This window comes from Phocoena sinus, chromosome 4 (genome assembly GCF_008692025.1).
Source record: "Phocoena sinus isolate mPhoSin1 chromosome 4, mPhoSin1.pri, whole genome shotgun sequence".
NCBI lineage: Eukaryota > Metazoa > Chordata > Mammalia > Artiodactyla > Phocoenidae > Phocoena > Phocoena sinus.
In genome coordinates, this window is record NC_045766.1 from 55,145,482 (window position 1) to 55,167,521 (window position 22,040).

Genomic DNA, 22,040 nt, shown 5'->3' on the forward strand with positions numbered 1-22,040 from the left:
TGATCTTTATAAAACTTTTAGGCAAGTAGGGCAGGTGAACCTCCTCTTACCAGAGAGAAAACTGATGTTCATACATGATAATTTGCTTAGGGTCACATAGCTAGATAGGAATAGGTCCAATATGTAATTGGAGGCCACTTACTTCAAATTCAGTTGCCTTGTTAAGTGTGGAGTTGACACAACACTGATAAGAAAGAGAGGAGATTTGTAAGTGGGGGAGACCATGAAATATTAATTTTATCTAGGACTAGCGTAAAAGAGGGGCAACATATCAAATATATAAAAGTTAAAAAATGATATAGTTAACGTCTTAACTGCTTAATAAATACTGAATAAAAATGTCTTTGTTCGTATTGTCATGACTTATTTCAATCCTTTGAGATCCTAAAGCAGAGCATCCTGTCAGGTCAATGTAGGCAAGTGGGTAACTTATCGTTTAAAATTCTTGAGACTGATAAACTTCATGTTCTTGGACAGTTTTGTTTTTAGGTGATCTTTTATTAATATGTACCTGTTAGAGTAGCAGTAACATTAATTTTTTACCTTGAGAGATTAAAAATGGGTGAGAGGATATGAATCATCTATCTGTACCAACATCAAACCTCAGCTGTGCTAATACATGTTAATCTAATGGTAGGCTGGAAGATCTAAAAATCCAGTACATTATGGGTTGGAAGAAATTTTAGTGATCTCTTTTATAGGCTCCAGTAACCTGAAAATATGCTCTGGTTTATATTTACATATCATTTTAAAACCAATTTGATTGAATTATGGAGCTAATTCTCTACAACATGAAGGCAGTTATTTTCATTGCCAGTAAAATTTACTTTGAAGAATCTGTAAGTTCAAACTGAAAGGTTTGTTCAGAGGCAACGTTCTCATCAACTCTAAGATAATACATGTTTTTAATGTTCTGGAAGCCAAAAGGTGGAAAGGGACAAGAAGAGATCTAATGTTAGTCCTCTCAGTATTTTATGGAATATTCCACGGTTTCTTCAAGGTCCCCTCAACATGCAGTTTCAAAATGTGGTAACTGTGTAAACTCAACAATCAGTGGCCTAGAAAATACTCATTTTACTCAGTTAATCAGTCCAGACACTCTTGGGATGGCAGGTCATGAATCGATCTTCTAGGATTCTGTCAGTGATTAACCATGCCAGCGGATCATGCAAACCCACTGAGAATTGAAGGAGAGAAGAGAAAATAAAAAGTTTCTAACCTTGCAAAATAACTATGTTGTATCATCATCTTAAAATTATGTTTAATATGTTATATGTTTATATTTACTATGTTAATCGTTATGTATTGTAACAAAATTTTCAACATGTTGGAAAGAATATTTAAGTGGGTTGTACCATTATTTCTCTTTAGAAATATATCATGCTGAATATGTCCCTTACGCTTTATAAAACCGTCACATGTCCATGATATAAGGTAGTTTTGAAAGAATTAAAAGCTCCTCCAGAGAAGTCCAGTGGCTATAGTTAATTATTAGCAAGCTCTTTTATCAGATGCTTTTTTAACATTTAGAAAAATCACTCCTCCTATTTTCCTGTGATCAAAAGCCATAAAGGTTTGATGCCTCCAAATGCTGATGGTGGCCTGTGGGGAAATACAGTGCCAGGACTTGCAATTTTATCATGTATTTTTGATGTATGCTCAAAGGTTACATTGTGAGCTTTAACGTCTGTTAGTATTTGCAACACAGGGGACTGCTAAGTCACCACCATTACCTAATTCTACGTTTTCCTTCTGTTATAAACAACTCTGAGAACATAATGTTTCACTGCTGTTGGCGGAGGAAGTTACTGCTAGCCCTTTGCTGACATTTTCCAATGATAGCAATGAATGACAACATCAGAAATAGGCTATTTTAAAATTTTAGAGCAAAATGTTGAAATGATCCTCAGACACTAAAACTTGTACATGAAGTGGTTTGAGGAAGCTAATTCCCAGAGGAGAAAAACTCTGAACTTATAATAGAGATGTGGAATTGGTCACTTTCTACCTGAAGCCATTGGACCCAGTCAGTAACTTTATTGGAAATATCACAGATATTCAAGGTTTACTTGTGTTCTCTGGAAACCTTCAAGTCTTTGAGCATCTGTGGAGCACCTGCTTCTCTTAGAGCAGAGGGTGTGCACACACAGGACTGTTATGATGCTCTTTGTCACTCAATGAGGGCCTTCTGGAGATGTGTCTGGTTACTTGGCTGTGCCCAAAATGTGGCTGAAGTGCCTTGACCCTTGGCCCTGATGAAGCCAAGAGGACTCTAGTGGCATGGTCAGGGATAGTCTCAGCCTTCATTCTAAAACAACATGATGGCATCTGGGACCATCTTGGGGGTGGGGGGAGGATGGTGCTTTGAAAGAGCGCTGGCTTACTTAGGAGGAAAGAAAGTCCCAGTTTGAGTGTTTTTTTCTGTGAAGTTGAGGGGGAGCAGCAATTTCTGTTCTCTGCCTTTTCTTCTCTTGCGACATGATACACATATGTTTGTTCAAACAGTTACAAAATTAGCATGAAGAGTTCTAATAGGGGGGCTTTCTTGCCTGTCTTCTTTACTGCCTCCCCTCACAAAAAGCAGAGCAAACAGCTAGATAGGTAATTGTAGGCTGTTGGAAGATTCGAGGCAATTGTGTGCTGTGATAGTGTGCTGTGGTCCTAACAAGGCAGAGGTGAGAGGGACGGGGAATCGGGTGGTGACATGGGGATTGCTTTGAGGTCTTCTCCAAATAGTCCCAGAGACGTGAAGTTAGTTGAGAGGCTGGTCATCTCCACTGAGCCTTGTGAATTGGAGTTGGGGTTTCTCTGATGGTTCTTTCAATCACTCAAGGGGCTGAGGGTTGTAATCTATGAGTGTGATGCTAGGAATATCTCTAGTCATCACAGAAAACAGTATTTTCCCCCTTTATTTTCATGAAATGGTCAACTTAAACATGCTGATAAAAGTATTTCAGGAAGTGCTGATGTCAGAGGGGAATGTTCTGCCTGGATGCTATTGCCTGAGTAACCCTGTAAGCCTCTGCTCACTGACTCATCTCTGTTCAGCTTTTCCTAACACCCACCTTGTCCTTTGGAGTTAGTTATGCCCTCCTCTGTGCTCCAGAAGCACTTACCATGTTGAACACTAACTCTGTTTTTTATCTTTCTCCTATTGGATTGTGAGCTGCTTGAGATCAGAGACTTTTGTTTTATTTATATTTGTATAAATTATAAATATGTGGGAGTGCCTAGCAGTGCTTAACACATAGTTGGTATCAATAAGTGAACGTTCCAGAGCAACCTTTTGATATAGGTTATAATTTACTTATAAAGGAAAGGGCTTACCATAGAAAATTTGGAAAATGTAGATAAAAAGAATAAAATAACTTACTGTCCTATGACTTACTGTCCTATACTCATATCAATGTAAACATCGATATGTATCCTGCCAAGCTTTATTCCAGGTTTGTGACTGTAAATTGAAAAGAAAAAGAAAAAGAAAAAATAACATTATATAATACACACTCTCTTATAAGCTGCTTAAAATGCCATTATATTGTGAATATTTTTCCATACCACATACTCTTCTACTTACAGTGTTCTTAATGATTATTGAGTTCCTTTGTATGAATGTACTATAACTTACGTGACCATTCTTCTATTTTTGGAAATTGAAGTGAGTTCCAATATTTCCCATGGATAAAGACTACTACAGTGAGCACTCTATGTGCATCCCTAGTGACTTCCTTAGGATAAATTCTTGGTAGTGGAATTGCAGACAAAAATACCCAAATTGCAGATAAATACCCCAGAGTGGGATTGCTGGAATACATAGGATAGTTCTATTACTAATTTTTTGAGGAACCTCCATCCTGTTTTCTATAATGGCTGCATTCCTATTAACATTCCCATCAACAGTGCATAAACATTCCCTTTTCTCCACCTCCTTGCCAATGCTTGCTATTTCTTGTCGTTTTGGTCATAGCTATTCTAACACTATGCATGTCAGGCACTATCCCATTGTGGTTTTGGTTTCCATTGCTGATGGTTAATAATGTTGAGCATCTTTTTATGACCCTGTTGGCAATCTGTGTGTCGTCTTTGGAAAAATGGCTATTCAGGTCTTTTGCCCATTTTTAAATTGGATTGTTTGTTTTTTTAGCTTTGAGTTTTATGAGTTCTTTATATATTCGGAGATTAACCTCTTATCAGATTTGCAAATATATTATCCTATTCAGTAGGTTGCCTTTTCATTTCGTTGATGTTTCCTTTGCTGTGCAGAAGCTTTTTATTTAGATATAGTCCTACTTATTTATTTTTGCTTTTTTTTTTTTTTGCTTTTGGTGTCAGATTTAAAAAATCATTGCCAAGTCCAGCATCAGGAGCTTACTGTTTGTTTTCTTCTAGGAGACTTATGATTTCAGGTCTTACATTCAAATCTTTTATTTATTTTGAGTTATTTTTTGTTTATAATAAAATGTATAAGATAGTGGTTGAGTTTCATTCTTTTACATGTGGCTGTCCAGTTTTTCCAGCACCATTTATTGAAGAGACTGTCCTTTCCCCATAGTATGTTCTTGCCTCCTTTGTTGTTTTTATGCCAGTACCATAATGTTTTGTAATAAGTACCATAATATAGCTTTGTAATACAGTTTGAAATCAGGGTGCATAATGTCTCCAGATGTTTTCTTCTTAAGATTGCTTTGGCTCTTTGGGGTTTTTTTGTGGTTCCATACAAATTTTAGAATTACTTGTTCTATTCCTTTGAAAAATGCCATTGGAATTTTGATAGGGATCAAATTGAATCTGTAGAGTACTTTAGGTAGTATGGATCATTTTAACAATATTGATTCTTCCAATCTATGAGGACAGAATATCTTTCCATTTATTTATGGCCTCTTCAGTTTCTTTTGTTAATGTCATAGTTTTCAGTATACAGATCTTTCACCTCCTTGGTTAAATTTATTCCTAGGTATTTTATTCTTTTTGATGCAATTGTACATGGGATTGTTTTCTTTATTTCTCTTTCTGAGAGTTTGTTATTAGTTTATAGAAATGCAACAGATTTCTGTGTATTGATTTGTATCCTGCAACTTTACTGAATTTATTTATTCTAAAAGTTTTTTGATGGAGTCTTTAAGGTTTTCTATATATATAATATCATGTCATCTGCAAATCGTGATAGTTTTACTACTTCCTTTCCAATTTCAATGCCATTTCTTCCTCCCTTCCTTCCTTCGTTCCTTCGTTCCTTTTGTCTGAATATTCTGGCTAGGACTTACTATGTTGAATGGAAGTTGCAAGAGTGGGCATCCTTGTCTTGTTCCTGATCTTAGGGGAAAGGCTTCAGCTTTTTACTGATGAGTATGATGTTAGCATTGGGTTTGTCATATGTGGCCTTTATTATGTTGAAATACATTCCCTCTATCCCACTTTGTTGAGAGTTTTTATCATAAATGGATGATGAATTTTGTCATATGCTTTTCCTGCATCTATTGAGATGATCATATGATTTTTATCCTACATTTTGTCAGTGTGTGGTACATCATGTTGACTGATTTGTGGGTATTGAACCATCCTTGGATCCCTGGAATCAGTCACACTTGGTCATGAAGTATGATCCTTTTAATGTATTGTTGAATTCAGTTTGCTAATATTGAATATTTTGTTGAGGATTTTTGCATCTTTGTTCAACAGGGATATTGGCCTGTAATTTTCTTTTCTTGTGACATCCTTGTCTGGTTTTGTTATCAGGGTAATGCTGGGGGGGTACATGCATTTTAAAGGTATTTGGATTGCATTACAAAATTATAATAACTTACATTTTTATCAGTAGCATATGACAATTTCCCTTTCTCTGAATGCTTGCTATCACCAGGTGTTGTTATATATACATGTAAAAAATTGTCAATTTAAAGGTCTAAAAACCACATAAAAATCAAGATGACAAAATGCTGTATCACTGAAATCACCCACAAAGGCTGAGCATTGCTGGAACCCATGAGTGTATCTGGGGGTAACAGGGGTCAGCTTAAAATCTGCTGCTGGTATAGCTACTGGCAACAAAGAAGAAGGGTTTTCTAGTCAAGGGCTGATGTAGCAGGGGAAGAGAGGTTTGGGGGAGAAGGAGAAGACAGGGGACACCTCTGGGAAGTCTAGAACCTAAACAGGCCAGGTGGTGACCATTGTAATGGCCATCTCGGAGCCCAAGGAAGAGATGCTGAGTCAGTTCAGAGAACAGTCTGGGCCAGAACTGAGGAACCAAAGAAAAGACATGTTATGCCAAATACTGAGAAGTCAGGAGGAAGACTGGAAACATATGAAAGGATTTTAAGTCTGGGAGAGGAGGTTTTAGAAGCCCACACTTGAGCTGAAAGTATAAGTTGGATCAGAATTCATGAGCAGGTGGAATGTTGATGTTGTTCTGGAGACAAGGGAGAGATGACTTTTCAGAATCAGTCAGAGCTGGCTTAGAGTTTTGGCGTTGCCACCCACTGGGTGACTTTGAGCATGGCATTGAGGCTCAGGGGTCTCAAGTTTCCCCTCTGTTTTAAAAAAGGAGGACTTAACAGTATGTTTAAAATGATCTCTAAGAGTCCCTCCAGCCCAGAAATTCTCTGCCTCTATCTCAAATGAAAATATTGTCAGGGCAGAGGGGTGGGGTGTGGTGGTGAGAACATTGTGCAACCATGGATTTAGCTTATATTTAGATTTATGCTTTGGGGTTATTACTTCTGACAACAAATCATCACCCAGAAGTCCACTAATATATTGAAATAACTACTCTGTTTTGAAATTCTAAACTGTGATGCCACTTCAGTTTACTTGAATGAACAGTGGTGATATAATCAGCTGCAAATATTTCTTTTCTACCCAAGACATCTGTCATGTTTGACTCCTAACAGTAATCCGTAAATGTAGAAAGCTGTGCTGTTAAGCATTTTCATTTCTCTGTCACTAATGAGAACTTTGAGTTGAAGGGACTGGAAATCTGAGGAAAGTATGGGACCAAAACCCCAGCAAATGTAAAGCGACAACTGCTTAATTTGAAGTGATGGTTTTCCGTGTTTGGCTTTTCCAGCACTGCAAGTTGGCATGTTTGCCACTGGAAAGTTAAAAATGCCTGCAAAAACAAATGCCCAGTTTTCAAATATCTGGTCTGTATCATTTATTTTTAATACTAAATGTGACATAGTGTAATGTTCTATCGATTAAATTAAACTGCATGGGTGAGGGAGATAAAATTTCAATCGAATACTTAGATGAAAAATGAGCTGCTTGTCGCAGGGTTTTCCTGGCAATCATCTAACATCCTGATAGATATTGGCTGGCTTCACTTAAACAGCTGGAACCTTGCAGCCATCAGGCTATGTCTGTATGAGGGGCACCCCCCACTCAGGGAAAAAAGTCTTGGGCCTTTAAAGAAGAGGGAAAGAATTGCTTGGCTAGTTGGGAGCTTTAATAATTGTTTTCTTTCCCCCCATGTGATTGACATCTTTTTGGAAATTTTGCATGCTTTTTTTGTGAGGTCATTATGATATGCTGCAGAGCTACAATGTATGTTTAGAAGAGGCATTTTGCACTCAATTCTTCTACCACCAACTGCCTAGGAAACAAGGAAGCCTATTCATATTGCTATCTGCTATTTAAATAATGTTAATGTGTTTGGGGCTGGTATCATCCAAATATGATGCTGTGGGAAGGTGTTAACAAAATTTAAGATCCTAAGGAGACCTTTCTGGTGGGATAGCAGCAGTTCAAAGGGGAATTATACTTTCTGTGTTAGTGTAATTTATTTTGTTCTTTGTCCCAAGAATGTGGCATAAGAATAATGTTTTTCACAGACCTAGATTTCTGCACAAGGAGGGGTGGGGTAGGGTGAGAACCTCCTTAGTAACTCTTAGCTCAGAAATTCTTCCTTCTTGGAAACTTAGGACAAAATGAATAAAGTTCCTCTGGAACGTGATGACACCTGGGAGGCAGAGACTTTGAGAGAAATAGTATGAGGCCATTCTGGGTCCAGCAGTTATGGTCAATTGAACTAGAATATTATAACCAGTGAGGTCTCTGACTTTGTAGCAATGCAGTTAGGGTGCAGTCCCTAGAGAATGCCCACGGCCTACTGCCTATCCTTTAGGGATAGATGGTCAAAAATGAAATGCAGCCTGGAGAATCCAAACAAAGAGCATCATGGGAAGGGAGCATGGTCAGCAAAGCCAAGTGATGGTGCATGTCTCTGGAGGCAGAGCCTGGCACAGGGGGATGAATGCATGAAGTACAGGAGACAATCAGAGGAGACATGAGTTTCCCTGGGAGGACAGTAAGGAGGGCCCTTTCAGCTGTGTAAAGCAATGCATGAAGTGCGAAGTCAGAAAGACAAAGATAGACTGAATATACAAAAGTATAACCAGTAAAGAGCAATGGTAGTGGTAGGAACAACTAGAGCAGTCAGATATATGCATTGGAAACTGAGCTTAAATAAATTCAGGAGTAAACCATGATAAACTTGGACTCCAAAGAAAAGATGATGGAAAGAGAGAAACACAGAATACAGTATGATACAGTTGTATAGAGAATACCATGCAGTCATTTAAAAGAAGATATATATGATAAACAAAATGAAAAGATAACCTGTGAACTGGGAGGAAATATTTGTAAACAATGTGACCAACATGGGCTTAGTTTCCAAAATATACAAGCAGCGCATAAAACTCAATATATATATATGAATAAAAAACCCAATCAAAAAATGGACAGGGGGCTTCCCTGGTGGCGCAGTGGTTGGGAGTCCGCCTGCCGATGCAGGGGACGCGGGTTCGTGCCCCGGTCTGGGAGGATCCCGCATGCCGCGGAGCGGCTGGGCCCGTGGGCCATGGCCGCTGGGCCTGCGCGTCCGGAGCCTGTGCTCCGCGACGGGAGAGGCCACAACAGTGAGAGGCCCGCGTAACGCATAAAAAAAAAAAAAAAAAAAAAAAAAAAAAAAAAAAAAAAAATGGACAGAAGAGCTAAATAGCCTAAATTTCTCCAAAGAAAACATACAGATGGCCAACAGACACATGAAAAGATGCTCAACATCACTAATTATTAGAGAAATGCAAATCAAGACTACAATGAGGTATCACCTCATACCAGTCAGAATGGCCATCATCAAAAAGTCTATAAATAATCAATGCTGGAGCGGGTGTAAGAAATGGGAACCCTCTTACACTGTTGGTGGGAATGTAATTGGTACGGCCACTATGGAGAACAGTGTGGAGGTTCCTCAAAAAACTAAAACTAGAGCTACCATATGATTGAGCAATCCCACTCCTGGGCATATACCCAGAGAGAACTCTAACTTGGAAAGATACATGCACCTTAGTGTTAATAGCAGCACTATTTACAATAGCCAAGACTTGGAAACAAACTAAATGTCTATTGACAGATGAATAAAGAAGATATGCTGTATATATATATATATATATATATATATATATATGTGTGTGTGTGTGTGTGTGTGTGTATATATATATATTATATGTGTGTGTGTGTGTGTGTGTGTATATATATATATAATATATGTGTGTGTGTGTGTGTGTGTATATATACACACACACACACACACACACACACAATGAAATATTACTCAGGCATAAAAAAATGAAATAATACCATTTACAGCAACATAGATGGACCTAGAGATTATCATACTAAGTGAAATAAGTCAAACACAAATATATGATATCACTTATATGTGGAATCTTAAAAAATGATACAAATGAACTTATTTACAAAATAGTAACAGACTCACAGGCACAGAAAACAAATATATGGTTGCCAAAAGGGAAAGGTTGGGGGGGGCAGAGGAGGAATAAATTAGGAGTTTGGGATTAGCAGATACACACTACTATATATAAAATAGATAAAAAACAAGGACCTACTGTATAGCATAGGGAACTATATTCAGTATCTTGTAATAACCTATAATGGAAAATAATCTGAAAAAGAAATATATATAATGTATATATGTATAACTGAATCACTTTGCTGTACACCTGAAACTAACAAAACTTGTAAATCAACTATACTTCAATTAAAAAAAACAAGATAACAGCAAAAAAAAAATGTTTTCATATAAATGTCAGACATCTCAGGTGAAAACATGTTGCAGATGGTATACTATGATCAATTTGTGAAAATATGTATATAAGTTTGTGTATATGTGTGTATGAATACATGTGTGATTGATTGTATGCATTTATGTGTGTAATATTTTTCTATGCATATATATTTTTAAGTGATATAGGGAACATTTTTGAAGTTTCCACAAACCTACTGATAGTGATTTCCTCTAGGAAGCAGATCAGGGAAGGTCAAGCTGGGGCTGGGGAAAGGATAGGAAAGAATAAGAAAATGTTGCTTTTAACTTTATCTCCTTATATTGTTTGCATTTTTTTTTACCATTAGCATGTATTACTTTAGTAGTGATAACAATATTAATGGTGATGATAATGGCAACAATAAATTACAAAGAAAGAGAACTATATAGAATGTAAGTTGAAATTGTTTCTAGTCTAGTCAAAGGAAACTAGAAGAATTTAACAATTGCTTAGTGACAAGTAATTCATCTAACTGGGTGTTACTCATTAGAAAGTGCTAGAGAGTAGACCAAATTATGTTTTGAGGGTACTCGGAAATCATATTCAGTGTTTTCATCTGTCAGTAAATTTTTTTTCTTTTTCCCGAAGTCCTGACTGGACCTCAGATGCCACCGGGGAAATACTTTGGCAGAGTCGACCCTGGACAGCCTCGCTGCATCAATGCATGTGTCCAGATAGGGCCTCGTTGATTCTGGCTGGGGTGTTTGTAGTCACATAGATTCCAGCCACACAGCTGGTGCCTGAGCAGGGTCTATCTCTGGTCTGGCTCTCCAGTTAAGTCAGTACTATATAGGGGAGAGGGGGTGCTACCAGCTCAGCAGATCACTGAAATGGGACGTGAACACAATGGAACTCTGTGGCTGGCCTCTTATCCTTTTGATGCAGGAATATCTCATAGATACATCAATGGACTTGAGTCTCCCCTTCAAGTGTGGGAGCACATGAACTACTTACATAGCTTCTTCAGCAGGAAGGAGGGAGGCACTTCTTAAAAACTATTCCTGAATGTCTTCCTCTTGTGATTAGAAGGGAGGAGGCTGGCTGGGGATGGAGGCGGATAACATTCTTCAGCTTCTGGCTGGGCTGCTAGCCCAAAAATCTTTTTTTTTTTTTTTTTTTCTCCTGCACCATATGGATACAGGAAAAATATAAAGGATATTTATATTGCCCTTGAGGAATTTATAATCTGGTTGGGGGCAGCCAAACTGCTGCTGGGTAGGCTTGGATCAGCTGCACCATGAGCTGGTGTGATGCAGCTTGTGCTGTCCCAGCAGGCCCCAAACTGTTCCCCTTTCTAGAGGTCCAGGCCTGAGCCAGGCCATAGGTCAGTGGGCTGCAGTGAGAGGCACTATCCTCATTTCTTTTGTTTTGTACATAGCATTGGTTTTGGCCACCAGTTACAGGAATTTCTCAAACTAAAAGCTTCTGGTGAACTGTCTCTGGTTCGTTAGCAAACGACATCATTACTAAATGGTTGTTTTTCTTGTCAGGGAAAATACAGAGAGATATAAACATATAAACAAATACACACACACATATGCATGTACACACTAGCGACTATAAAGTCGATCCCTTCGGGGGTCCTAGCATTTTAGAATTGGAAAAGACTGTAGAAATCATCAGGTTAAGCCCTGTCATTTTAGCTTCAGGATGAGAAGCAAAGGCATGCATTCTGTTGACGATGGACATTTAGTAAATAGGTTGTATTTTCTAATTCCTAAAACAGTATTCTTTCCCATTGTGGAATTTGGGAATGCCTGCTAATGTGGACTAAGTTCTTGTTATTTCAGTGTATTTCCAATGAGAAGAGATGAATTTCCAAGTGATATCTCTATTTTTACTTGTGTGACTACCTAATGTCCACATGAGCAGTTGGCAAAAGAAACTTAACCTCATCTGTGTTTTCATGTCTGTCAGGTATGAGAACAGAGATAAGATCGGCTAGACCAGGGATGGGGAAGGAGAAGGGCCTGGATCTGGAGATTAGATGACCAGTCAGAACAAGTTAGGGTCTGGCATAGGCTTATAATTGGGAAAGAGGCAGATAACAGTAAGTGGAGGGGGAAGAGGGCAGGTGTTGAGGCCCAAGAGGTCTGACAGAGAGGCAGCAGGGAGCAGGGATCTGTTGTGAAGACAACCAGCAAGACTCCAGTTCAAAAGGAACTGTGCCTAAGACAGGGACTCAGCAATGGGGAATGAGGCCCAGATCCTAAAGTGGTTGGTGACATCAGGGCTTAGTTATAAGAGGTAAAACAAGCATAGAGGCCTACCTGCATCAACAGTAAGACTGACTTGACGTGGAATCTAGAATCCGTCAGCCTAAGATTCTTTAATTTCCTTCAGGCTGTTAAAAAATTCTGGTCTGAGGTTTAAATTAGCAGGGGACTCCAGGCTGGTCAGTGTAGGAGGCAGTGGGGGTAATGCCCAGAATTTGGAAATGGGTAAATTAAGGCAACCTGACAGTTCAATAAAGAAGGGACTAGAGGAGAGCAGGTCCAAGGTCAGCAAGACTTGACTTTGCAACCTGGTTCTCTAACTTAAAAATTTTCTTTAAAAAGTTATTAATTTGAATGGTTATTGGTCAGTGTATAGAAAATAGAACAGACTTTGGAGGTCAGTAAGATTTTCATTAAGTGCTATAAGAAGTCAGAGTGCTTAACTTGGTGGGGGGATTGGTGAAGGCATCTCAAAAAAAAGGCAAATTCCAAACAGGGACCCAAAGGGCTTGTTAGGAGTTGGGGAGGGTGTTGTGGAGAGATAAGAATGAAGGAATTTCAATGAGAAGGCTGAGCAGGGAGGTGGGGGTGTTTGTAACCCCTTCTTGGGGAGTGACCTCTGGTGGTTTACCCAATGAAGGGGGAAAGGGACTATGTTTTCTCAGGCTATTTTCAAATCCTTGGAAGCCCAGAGATTTGGCCTTTGCTTCTTTCTACCTAACACTTTTCTTCATCGCTGAAGAATACATCAGCATTTATTAGATAAAATAGGTGACAGTCCGGTTGCTTAGTATGTAGAAAATACATGGTTTTTTTTCTCCTTGAATCAGGAAAAAAACTGAAATGAAGGATCTAGGAGGGACTTAGAAAAAGGGGTTTCTTTTCCATGACTTTGGAGTTTATGAAGTCTGTGAGTGGTTCATTGTCAATTCATGCTCTTTGCTTAAAGAGGTGAGTTGGTGAAGGATATGGGATGGAAACATAGGTAAAGAAAAATCAGCAAACGCCTGAAAGTAAATCTCACCACGTCCATAGCTAGGAAGGTCTTGAAACTGTATCAGAACATGTACATGTTTGTATTCGGCTCTGCACACTTTCAATTATTAGTACTCACATACAGATTGTGTTGTATGATACAGCCGGATGATAGAGAGATGCTGATTGGCCCTAGAGAATCAATCACCTGAGGAAGATCACAGGATGAGCTTTCCTTGTCATGGAGCTGGGTGGTAAAGAATGCTACACCTTTTTTTTTTTTTTGGAACTACATTGACAGATATCCCCTCAAATACATTAACATTCCCCTCTCTGACTCATCTGATGGGAACAATCAGTTCACAAACCAATGTGTGGGCTAACCCACATGGCCAAAAATTACAGAGAATATCTTTTTTCCCCATACGCTAACAAGTGATGGGGAGAAGGGAGTCATTCCACCTACCCCACCCCCTGCCTTTTAGACATCAATTGCCCAACATTCATTGATGTTCTGGTAATCATAAATGTGCTACGTATGTACTGAAATAGTAGCAGGTAGAGAACAGGGACAGAGCGGCTAGGAAGAGGAAAGGAGTGGGGAGACATTTCATTATTCAACATATTTTGCCAAAGATCACAGAATAAGTCAAAGCAGAATATTTTCTATCACAGAGACAATTATTGGACACCTTGCATTCAATACAAAATAGAAAAAAAGTTAAGATTTTGAACACATTTGCACAAGGATAAGTGTTGAAATGGTGAATTATTTATTCACATCTACCTATCTGTCCCTTTCCATGAAGAGCATTTTGGAGCCCATTAGAGATTATTTCTCTGTATCATAAGAAATTCACCAGGTAAAGACAGTAAGTCTGGGCCAACTTGTATCGTTAACTAGGGAAGAAATAATGTTTATACAAGGATTTAATTTATTATAAATCTTTTGCTTTACAGCTTTTATTAACTATTATTGTCCAACAAAACAAATCAATTGGCTTTAGCTGTAGGTGGCTTGTTTACCAACTGCCTCTTTCTTCTTGTGATTTAAGAGACAAATGTAACTTAAAATGAGGATTAGAAATAACTGCCCTGAAATCCATGTAATTCTGGCTTTGCTTCTGGTAAAGGTTATTGTATAATTAGCTGATTCATAATGCACTGTAAGTATCATATGGAAAAATAGAACCCTTTGGAAACAAATGACAGATGATGTACAAATAGATAGCCTAGCAATGTAAACATTAGTAGGGGGAATTCATTAAGTGTCTGCTAAAAGCATTTGATTTAATTTTGCCTATCTTTTATCAGACTTTTTTCATGTGTAAACCAAAATGACAAATGATAATTATCTTGAAGGCATGTGGCATGATAAATCTGAAAATACATGACGTGTTTTCTCATTTTTTTACAGAATCTTTTTTTTTGGTTAGTTTGTTGTATTATAAAAAGGTATGATTTTTTTCACCCATAGTTTATCTCCTGGGAAGCACCGTAATTAAGGTCTCAAGAATTAAATAGGCTGACACAATCATCAAATGACAATGAGCCATTCATGGTATTGGGACATCAATCTAATAACATAAAAACTATTGGTTTTGAAAATCTTCCTCTCTTTCAATATAATCGTCATTTCCACTTGTATAAAACTGAGGTTAATTTACGATGTGTTTATTTCTAGCCAATCCTGCTAATGTTCCAGGACTGTCCATATTCTGTATCATTTGATATGTATTGTCATAAAGCTTTTATATTTTTCAAACACTTCAGGAATCTTATGCATTGAGTTTGTTATTAAACAACATTGTGCCACTTTATGGGATCCTATTTAAAGAAAGTTAGTAGCTAGGGAAAGAGATGAGAAACATTTATAATTTGACCCCAACTAAACTCAAGGGCAATATGGGACTTAGTAAAGAGAATTTATAAATTTCTCAGGTGCTCTTCATAGAAAATAAAGCCAAAATACAAGAATACAAAAAGAAAACCTAAGATGAAAACAAACCAAATAAAAATTTTACTTGGTAATCACTTAGTACCAGTTACTGGGTTTTATGAGTATGAAATTCTAGACAAGGTGTCATGTTCTGGAACAACCCTTCCCATATTTCACAGTCATTTAAAGCCTAGCTCAAATGTCCCTTTCTCATCTCCAAGGCAGAATTAGGGACATCTTTGCCCATAATATCGTAGAATTTTGTTCATAATGTTTTTTCTTGCATGGTCATTTGGCTAGTTTTGTATATGATTGTCATCCACTTGGACTGGAATCCATGAAGAACAAGGACTTTGCTTTACCTATCCTTGGTTTTCCAGCATCTAAGACCTGGTGCATGGAAAGACCTCAAACATCATTTTTGAAATAACAGTTTTTGCAACTTCAGGTCTTATGCAATGATGACACAGTTCTTAATAACATGAGAAGGGAAAGATCTAATTGGATCATTCCTTCCCAGTAACTCCCTAAATGGTTTAGTGGCAGGATGGCTGTGTGTACATAGCAGAAATGGAGTAGAGATTTGTCATTAACTTAGTGTTTTATAAATAATGCAAACCAAGGAATTTACACAATACAGATATGTGAAGCCTTTTCCATTTGAGCCTTTCCAGGATCAAAAAGATTTGTGTAAGATGAATTTTTTTTTTTTTTACTGGAAATCCCTCTGTTTCCCCAATGTTTCAGCTACCTTTTTTCGAAGCAGTTGTAGTTGGTGTCTTCCCTGAGAAAAGGTAAGCTGGACCCTCTTTCAAGTTGGGCCTCAGCACAAGCTGTGTAGGCAGTCACTATTGTGGTAAACAGTCTGAGAAATATCAAAATACTCTTGTCCCAGAGGCCACGACAGTGAGAGGCCCGTGCACGGCGATGAAGAGTGGCCCCCGCTCGCCGCAACTAGAGAAAGCCCTCGCACAGAAACGAAGACCCTACACAGCCAAAAATATAAATAAATAAATGAATTAATTTAAAAAAAAAAAAAAAAATACTCTTGTCCCAGAATATTTCCTGGAACTCATCCGATGACATGCTCCTCTCTGAGGATAGAAATAGCAAGTTTTTGGATATTTTTTACTGGTCTTCAGAGTTGGTTCCCCAGCACTTGCTTGGCTCTAGTTTCTGGGTATGGCCCCTTCTGGCAGAAGATTCAATCACTGATCTGAAAGCACCCATCTGACCTTGGAGACTCTCTGTTCATCTGATCTTAACTTTAGACTTCTAAGAAGGAAGGTCTCTTGTTCACGCTTGGCCACTATCACCTGTCACCTGGGGGTGGGAGTGCACACTCTACTTCCTCCCAGTGCTGTGTCTTCCTGTCATTTTCCCCTCGGTTTGCCTCACTCTATAAACTACTTGTTGGGCTCCTACAGGCATCTGGGTTAGTACTCTGTGTGTTGTATCTCTGACTTGTAAATCTGTTCTTTAGGACAGTCATGCTTTCCATATTGTGGTTGCTGCCATTCATAAAATAATATTTAGACCCGAAATGGTCTTACTGAAAGTGAGATAATCAACTGTTATGTTCATAGTTAAGCTTAACAGGAAAAGTATATTCTTTTAATGTTTTTCTTTTATTGAAGGAATAGTTAAGATAAAGATGAAGCTACAGTTGGCAACTGTACGTGAAGATTATGCGGTTTCCGCACAATGTTGGGTGAAGCCAAAACTGCAGATAGAAATAAACACAACAGGTTGGGAGAAGATGGAACTTCACACAGTGTTTGGGGAGGATGTCTGGGGAAATCGTGTCAGTGGCACCCTGGACCTTCTTTTGGTGGCTTTAATTCCCTCAGCCCTGTTCCTGAGCCAGAGAGCATCTTGAATCGATGCCTAGCAGCTCCTTTTCACCCCCTTCTCCAACAAAGAAGATACAGAGGAGAATTAGGAGGGGCATATATGCTGGTTTTCTTTTTCTTTTTAAAATCTCATTGCAATCCTAAAAGGTATGCTTTCTCTCTGTGTGATATACAAATCATTTTGCTCTCTTTTAGGATTGGCCTATTATGAGAAAAAAATTATGGTTCAATATTCTACTTTTTTTTTTTTTTTTTTTTTTTTTTTATGCGTTACGCGGGCCTCTCACTGCTGTGGCCTCTCCCGTTGTGGAGCACAGGCTCCGGACGCGCAGGCTCAGCGGCCATGGCTCACGGGCCCAGCCGCTCCGTGGCATGTGGGATCTTCCCAGACCGGGGCACGAACCCGTGTCCCCTGCATCGGCAGGCGGACTCTCAACCACTGCGCCACCAGGGAAGCCCTACTTTTTATTTAAGTTGTAATAATTACTCTAGGTAATTAAGGAGAATAGTTAAAAAAAACAGTTTTAAATGGGCATACAGGTCAAAGAGGTGCTTTAGCAATGAAAATGGACAAAATGATTTAACTCTTTGCAAAATCACATTCTGACCTCATTCTTATACATGCCATCAGTAAATTAAATTTGAGATGCATTCTATTTATGACTGATTTGCTCACAAGGGACGCTAGAGCCTTGAAAGAAATTCTGTTTTTTGGTTCCTTTCTTTGCAGTTGAACCAGAGGGGTGAGCACAAGGAGGAGAAAGACAGTTCAGGTGTGGTTTGACGATGTCCTTTTCACTGCCTTGTTCTTACATGTGGCATTTATAAATTATATGAGGAAGGTAATATTTAGACTGATCATTGGAAGACAGATCTCAATGTCCTTAGGAAAGTTTGCTTCTAAAAAACTTTGTAACTTGCCCAAAGAAAAGGTCCAGTAGGCCTTCAGACATCTTGGAGATGAGGAAGTGACCTCTGTGGTTACCAGCATGGGCATAATTTTGATGGGTGAATGTGGTGAATGTTGTCTGGCTTCCAGAAATCCTGGACAGAAGAGGGCAAATGTATTGGGAGAAAAGAGGGTCAAAGCAGTCTTTCTGTTTTTCCTGCCTTTCTTACTAACAGAAATTGGGTGTCTGTTGGGGAGCCCATGTGTCATATTTGTGTGCAAAGATGGTGGTTGAGAAGAATGGGTGGCATCAGGAGTGGGGAGCCTTGAGCCAGGGGAAGTGCTCCAGACAGTATCGGCTGTGTGTCAGCATTGCCTTTTGGTAAATCATGGCATTGCCACAAAAGCATTATGCCGTAAAACCTTGAGAATCCTCAGCTGTGTCAATATATTTTTTATAGTTAGTTTTACAGTTTTTAAAATGAAAAATTTTTCCTGTTGCAAGAACAATTTTATTTTATTCTTTGAATTATAAATGTGAAAGTACAGAAAAAGAAAAAGAAGGCTAAAAACACCTGTAATCCCACTCAGAAGAGTTAAGCACTGTTAACACTTTGGGGTGGATGTATACTTCCCTGCTCCAAGATTGCTTTGTAACATTCTTCATTTAATAATACATTGTGGACATAATTCCTATGGATCAATGCTCATCTAAGTTAGATCTCAGTGCTCTATAGTTTGTTTTTCTTTTTTCTACAGAATTCAGAGAATGTTATCAACACTCTTAGACTTAGACAAGGGTAGGTGGATCTGTGGCCAGGGCGGAAAGTTGGAATAGATGATCATGGATCTATGAAATGTTAGTTTGGTGTTAATTTGAAGGCGGAGATCTTGGCTTTATCTATCCAACCCAAAAACCCTGAGCAAAAAGCAAGCAAACAAACAAACAACAAAAAACCCAGTCCAAAATGGGGATGTTTGGTCTTTATTGTCCTAAATCTTAGCTCTACCAGCTTATATGCTGCATGGTCCTAGGTAAGTTACTCACTCACCTGTTTCCCCATCTGTAAAATGGGAATAATAGTTGCTCAGAGATTTTCTTATAAGAATTAAATAAGATAATCTATGTACAGTGATGAACATTGTTCCTGACACAAAAGTCTTGGTAAACTTTGCATCATTGGCCCTCAGTGTATATTTGCTAAATGACTGAATTACCAATTGATCTCTTAGGTAGCTCAGAATCAGTACCCGTTGTATACTCAAATGAATCTTTCTGTATTCATCTTTGTTTATAAAGTATTGTTTGGAAAGTTGAATTATATGAAATCTTGTTTCTTCATTTTTACCTTCTGTAAATAGACTGACTATATCTCTTCTCACATGTTCCCTTGGTGTTTGGATATTAATAGTAAAACCAGTGCTAAGTGGTGACTACAGAATGAATAGAAGCAGCCAGCATCTCCATAGAATTTTTTAAAAGATCATCTGATAGCAGTGCTTTTGCCTACCTTTCCCCTGGGAAGAGAACTCAGCCTGAGGAAGGACAGGGCTCTTCTCTGAAGCCCCAGAGACATAACAGCTCAGGCAGAAATAGACACAGGTCTTCTGGTGCAACCTAGTTCCACCATGAAGCAGAACAAAAACACCTTCTTCTAATTTGTTTTCTTTTGAAAGGCAAGAGGGCCGTGTCACCAATGGGGAAAAAGGTCTGTTTCTGTGTTCCGTGAACACAGGAGAAGGCTGCAGTGTTGAAATGATGACAGTGGGAGTTTCTGCATTAAGTTAATAGAGATGATGATGTGCCTAAAACCTGGATGAGGTGTCAGAGTGGGAACAGGTTGGATGATGATGTAATCCAGTTCCTCAGTTTAAAATGAGGAGAGGTGAAGGGATCAATGAGAGGTTAAGGGAGAGGTTAAGGGATCAATCACATGCTGTCAGCAAAGGGCAGTACAATGTGGCAGTGTGGTTGTCGAGGGCACACAGCTAGAAGCCAGGCTCTTGGGACAGGCGAGCCCTGCCATCTGTCAGCTGTGGACCCCTGGGTAGTGACTTACCCTCTTTGTGTCTTGGTTTCCTTCCATGTAAAACAGGGGTAATAGAACTTAATTCACAAGTGTGGAATGAGGATGAAATCACTTAATGTGTGCAAAGCATTTAGAACTTAGGCTGATCCATGGTGATTATTCAGTATGTATTAGCCGTTAGTGGTGGAAGAGGGGAAAGAGCCTGGCATTATTCCCCTCTGAAGGGAGGAGACAGGTTATCACTGGTGCACAGAGAATTGCTGTTTGGGGACTGTATGGCAGTGAGGGGCCAAGGTAGGGTGGGGGTGGGAGGGATGGGCTGGAGGTGGTCCTTTAAAAGGGTAGGAGCTATGCACACGGTGTGTTTTTGAAGACTGGGGGAGATGTTCTCCCTTTAAAAACTTTCTGGTGCAACAGTCCCTGAAATCCCACCTTTGAACAACTTCTTTGGGCCTATCGTGACCTCTTCTTGTCAGTTGTCATTTATAATGAAGACATTTGGCAATGGGGTTAAGGATTACCTCAAGTTATTAACATATTAGCACAAGGCTTGAACTAGTTTATTCAAGGCTTTTAAACATTGAGACCTCTGAGGGAGGTGTTGGATGCTAGAAGAATACAAAAAAGGAGGTGCCAAAGTCAACATTTACCTCCATCTCAATTTTGTTTTCCTGAACTTTTAGGGCTGAGAAGGGCGAGGGTAGGGCATGACAGGCCTCCTGGGCCCGGGGCTTGGCCTTTCTTAATGCTGCCAGAGACAGCTTAGAGTGGGCTCCCCAGACTCAAGCCCTGGCCGCCACCATGCAGCTGAGGCCGTGATAATGGCTCCTAAAGCCTGGAGCACCTGAGATTCTTGGTGGTAAAAGAAACGTCCTAGGATTTGGGGGGCGGGGGATGTATAGTTCTGCTCTTACAACTTGCTTGCCACCACTATATTTATCTGTGAATAAATTCACATAGCTGCTGTATGGTGCACAAAATGGTATTTTAGCTGCCACAAAGGATTAGAAACTGAGAATCTTCTTATTTATTCTTACAGTACATTTTAAAATTGCTAAGTCAATGCATATTCTAAATTAAGACTAGAAAGAAAAGGCTCTTTGGGTGAAATTCTGTATGTCAGCCTCGATCAAGAACTGAAATTGTATACAGAGATTTAGAAACATCTGGTAATGTGTTATTAATAAGTTAGCAGAAATGAATCAACAGTTTCAACTGAGAAACATTAATTTGCATAAAACACTCAATTAGAAAGAATGCATAATATACATTTTTCATCATATACAACAATTGTGCAATCCAAACATTTAAAAACATACCAACCAACCAGGAAATTTATACATTGTTGAAAACTAGATTCGATTTATAAGTGAAGAGAAAAATCTGTTTTTTTAAACATTATGTTTATTAGAGCTTGCAAATAAATTACCATATTAACTGTGGTACAGAATCAGATAACAGAAATAAATCAGTTCTAAGTCCTTTTGAAGTGAAACAGTTGTTCCTTCCACGAATAAAAAGAACATGAATGCATAGTTAACAACATAGCTCAGACCCCTATTCAGACTTACACACTGAAACACAAGCAAAATCTGAGTTTGAGTTTTATCATCTGAGTTAGATGTTTTATAAGGAGTATGTGTATCCTTTGGTTTGCATTCTAAAGCAGTGCTTAGCTTCAGGAGTCGAATGACATGAACATGCTGTGAAGAGGTCAGCTGAGTGGCTCTGGAGTGGGCTGCTCACTTCACAACATTCTAACTGTATCCAGGTGTGTGGAGCAGCACAGGAGAGCCAGCTGTGCTCATCTCTTCTCAGCTCTGCGTTCAGTGATGCCAGACTGGGAGCTTGTAACTGGCTGTGGTGGAAGGATTTACGCCAAGGAAAATGGCATCATGCTATGAATTGGGCTTTTGTTCCTGAAGAGCTAATTGTGAAATATTAAAAAAAAATGTATTCTGTGTGACCATGAGCAAGTTGCTAAGCCTCTTCGGTCCTTTGTTTCTTCATCTCTGAA

The 22,040-nt window shown here is 38.9% G+C and overlaps 1 long non-coding RNA gene across 1 annotated transcript in view; it reads left to right on the forward strand.

The window, feature by feature from the left end:
- Positions 1-2,586: 2,586 nt before the first annotated feature.
- The window catches only part of LOC116753102, a 116,872-nt gene continuing 97,418 nt past the window's right edge, over positions 2,587-22,040 (forward strand). Inside the window, exon 1 of the long non-coding RNA XR_004349681.1 lies at positions 2,587-2,675. This is a non-coding gene — a long non-coding RNA (uncharacterized LOC116753102). The remainder of the gene's footprint in view (positions 2,676-22,040) is intronic.